Genomic DNA, 4,429 nt, shown 5'->3' on the forward strand with positions numbered 1-4,429 from the left:
TCTATGCTTTCTCAATGGCTGATGCTATTGAACACTAGCTGAATGCATTTCCAACATCTCCAAAGGAAATCTGGCCGCCATATTTTGAACAAATCCATAGTTGACCTATTGATAAAATTTTTAGACTCGTAAATCATCTCATATAATTATTTTTAAACTTTCAATTTTTCAAAACCCATGGGCATTTATTTCTTGAGGCATGTCGGATTACATGTTGCGCACCACAGTCGAGCAGTGGTGCTTGCACAATTTTTGTAAAATCGAAAAATAGTCTTTCCGTTGGTTTTTCGTATGGAAATTTCATTCATCTAAAGAACACGTATACAAGTGGTATATATACCCCCAGTCTACACACACATGTAGACAAACTAAGACAAGATAAATTTTATTTGAGGATGATGTCAATTTTCTCACATAAATCCAGATCATATACTTTTGCATTAAACACGATTTTGAATTCAGATTAGTTCAGACAGTACATTTCCAATTAAAACACTAATTACTAACGCCAAAAGGGGAGTTCAGAGAGGTAAATGATAACATGTACATGCAGGTAGTTTTATTACAAATAAAATGATCGCTAAAGTGTTTAGCATTTCACACAATAAAGAAAGCAACCACCTTGACCAAGGACTGAAATCCTCATGTAACTGAAGATAAGGATAGAATTCATATGCCAGACACTACCTTAATTACACTTATCGTAACATATACATATATAATTGTAAATTTACCTTTATTATTCAATGTTTGGTCTTTGTTTCGTTATTTCTCCATTCATCAGAAAACAGTCACTTTCATATCCAGTCGTCACTTAAACCACTCCTGAAATAATTGCGATCACTTATCATGCTTATTGAGGGACAGTCTAACTTGGTTTGCTTTCTCTAACTTGCTGCGTGTTCTCTGCGACTTTGAAGTGGATAAGCCACTGGGCACAATGCAAATATCCGATGCCGCCAATTTCAAAACTGCCTTACACACAAATCATCATGTGGGGTAAATAACGGGAAACGGAAAAATAAACTGTTTTCACACAGAACTTGAAAACAAATTCATTGTTTTCAAGATAAATGAATGAATTAGCGTCAATAGGTTGTTGTGAGAGAAAATTGAGATGGTCTGTTTCTTATCATTTCATCATTTTCTTTTCCGGTGCGTGAATCCCCGCTGTTACATTTGTAATCAACCCCTTGTATTGGATAGAGCTGCGGCCATGTCATAATATTCTGACCTAAGTCAAGCTGTAAGTTCACATTTTTTCACCATCATATACACTATTTTTAATAGTTTATATATTTTTAAAAATATTTAAGTCCGTCGGACGGGACTTTAAATGGTGCCCCGTGTCAAGGATGACAACCCCCTTGGCACGCAAAAGATCGTTTCTCTGGAGTTCGAAAAAGAGTAGGCTCATTGCGGGCCGCCAGAGAAATCAAAAACTTTACTTATCCATTAACCTTATAGTCCGCCGAAATATGGCTGAAAAATTGCCGACTCGGCGTTAAACAATATAAAATCAATAAATCAAAATCTAAGCCCGACAAAATCACAGGTCGCCCTATTAACATTTTGTTGATATGTAACATATACTCTGCTGCGATTGCATAAACATTATCTTCTCATGCAGCAGTAACCGAAATTGAGGTTTCAAAGATGTGATAAAAATCATCCCAGCAGGCACGCAACGTTGTTTTAACGTTGAAAGGAGGTGGAATATAGGTTGCAACGTTGATCAACTATATTTCAACGTTGAAACAACGTTGAAGTTTCAACGTTGAATCCACAACCTTTTTTCAACGTTGAAACAACGTTGAAGGTGCAACATATTTTCAACGTTGAATGTTCGTCGATATTTCAACGTTGAAACAACGTTGAAGCTGCAACATATTTTCAACGTTGAATGTTCGTCGATATTTCAACATTGAAACAACATTGAAGCTGCAACATATTCTCAGCGTTTGATGTTCGTTGATATTTCAACGTTGAAACAACGTTGAAGATTCAACATGTTTTCAACGTTGAGTATTTGATATTGAAGAGTTGAAACAAGGTTTAAAAACACAAAGTTGACTTTTTCTTGATTTCAACGTTGAAACAATGTGGAAGATGCAATATATTTTCAACTTTAGGAAAGTCAGGAAAATTAAACGTTGAAACAACTGCTAATGAGTATTGAACACTTTAGTTTTTAAGTCAAAATATAAAGGTGTCTTTAGAAAATATTATATATATAATTAATAATTATACATAATAAATGAAACGCATGCATTATGAATTGATTTACTCAAAAGAGTTGTGCCAACAGTTAGTACCATCAAAGTATTTTAAATAGAATACTATAGAACAAATAAAAATAATTAATTCAATTCATTTATTGATAACACCATTATTTATTCCGAATTAATGTTCTTAAAATTAGAGTAATATAGATCCGTGCCGTATACTCTTGCGCAGATTGTTATACTCTAGCAAATCTAAGAAGTCTTATTTTATTAGATTGTGTTTTGTTGTGTGTATTAATTCTATAATCTTTCTTTTCACAAAATATAAAAAAAAATCAAATAAACGCATAACAATTTTCACACTGACAATTGACCCCGGTCAAGTAGCATTACTTAAGATCCACTCCCTAAAACCTTCAAGATATCAGATAAGGAGTGCCTCTCGCTTAGTTGGTCACTTTCAGTGTCAGGATAACCTTGTTATGCAATTTTCTTGCTGGACAGAGTATAGCTGTTTGCAGCTTATCTAGGTCAAAATTTGAATTCAACTGATGGACAAGAAGTGCGCGTCTCCTTTCTGTTCATATTTAATGTATTTTCAAGCTATATACACAAGGATTAAGGCTGGAATATCAACTTCTGCTAAGTAAGTATTATTTCCTTTTCATGGATTTAAGAAATTAAGTTTTTTAGTATCTGTACATCATTTAATTCTCGTTTTATAAGTATATTTGAAATCTGCGTGAAATGCACATCTTAGGTTCGTGTATTATGTGTTTTTTTGATAATCATTTGGTTATGAAATATAAATATACTAATATATTATACAATTTAATTAATTGTAGTTTGCCATAAGGTTCAATAAACTAGTGGTGCAGGGAATTGATTGTATAGTCAGCCTTGGTTGCATCAGATTCTTCGCCCGGGAAAATTATACAAAGGAATGTAACATTTTGTAAGTACATTATGTCTATGTATGTCTATAACATTATTCTTTAGTAATAATTATTTATAAGCATACTAATACGAATTTTAAGATGAAATCAACTATAATTCTTTTAATCATGTTAATTAAATCCAAGTACTGGAATAAGTTCTTTTGTCTGATTTTTTATTTTAAATCATTCATGTATATTTATTTTTTATCGTTTGAAATAACGTGTTACGTACATATTATCGAACAAATGGCTTTAACATCTTTATTTCTTTTATTACTATAGGCTTTTGCTGTAGAGGGTGGATTCTCGTGTTCATTTCTTTCATTCGTGGGACTTAACTATATGCAAGATTAAAATCAATGGATCCGCCACTTTGTGGAACTTAGCAGTGTAGGACAGACGCGAACTTTGAAGAACCTGGATGTAATTACTGTGACCCCCTTTTCACTAGGATTATAAATTTTGTCAAGCAGTGATTTTTGAGTTTCAGTGATTGAATCCGAATTTGTGTTTGTCTTTAAAGTACAGACTAAAATAAATTCTCTCACAATCGTAAAACTTGATTATAACATATAATTATAAATATTACGCAACTTGAATAAAAAAATGATTAAAATTTGAAATATAGCCTATTTGTTTATAAAGCAAAATGAAATATGAATTCAACGTGATTTCAACCAAATATCAACGTTTGTACAACCGAAAAATTTCAACCAAATCTCAACCTAATTACAACCTATGTTCACTTTTGTTCAAGGTTGATATTTGACGTTGAAACAACGTTGAAGCTTCAACGTTGCATCAACTTTCATTTGCAACCAAAAATCAACCATAAATCAACCAAAACTTCAACCCATTTTCAACGTTTATTCAACGTTGAAAATTGACGTTGAAACAACGTCATGTCTCAACGTTGCCTCAACTTTCATATGCAACCAAAATTTAACGTTGATTCAACGTTGAAGTGCGACGTTGATTCAACGTTGAATCAACGTTGAAATGCCTGCTGGGATGGACTGTTATTCTTTTTAGTTGATCTATCGACACTAACACCATGAGGTCAAAAAAGAGAAAAATAGACTTTAGAAAAAGCTAACGCCAAAAGCAATACTGATAAAACTTGTTTTGAACTTTTAATTTTAAAAAAACTCAAATAATGTAAATCATTTAAAATAGAAAAAATATATATCGCCTTCCTTTTAATATGCCTGTATTTTCTATTCCTAACTGTAATTTATTATTTACGACTTGTATTCGATAATGGTG

At 32.4% G+C, this 4,429-nt stretch overlaps 1 long non-coding RNA gene across 1 annotated transcript; it reads left to right on the top strand.

The window, feature by feature from the left end:
- Window positions 1–1,755: 1,755 nt before the first annotated feature.
- LOC134273536 (uncharacterized) lies at window positions 1,756–4,170 on the top strand. The gene is made up of 3 exons (XR_009993430.1): window positions 1,756–2,871; window positions 3,071–3,180; window positions 3,446–4,170. It is a non-coding gene; the product is annotated as an uncharacterized LOC134273536 (long non-coding RNA).
- The last annotated feature ends 259 nt before the right edge of the window (window positions 4,171–4,429 follow it).

Source organism: Saccostrea cucullata, unplaced genomic scaffold (genome assembly GCF_032062105.1).
Source record: "Saccostrea cucullata isolate Sc308-1 unplaced genomic scaffold, CSIRO_AGI_Scuc_v1 ctg560, whole genome shotgun sequence".
Taxonomy (NCBI): Eukaryota; Metazoa; Mollusca; class Bivalvia; order Ostreida; family Ostreidae; genus Saccostrea; species Saccostrea cuccullata.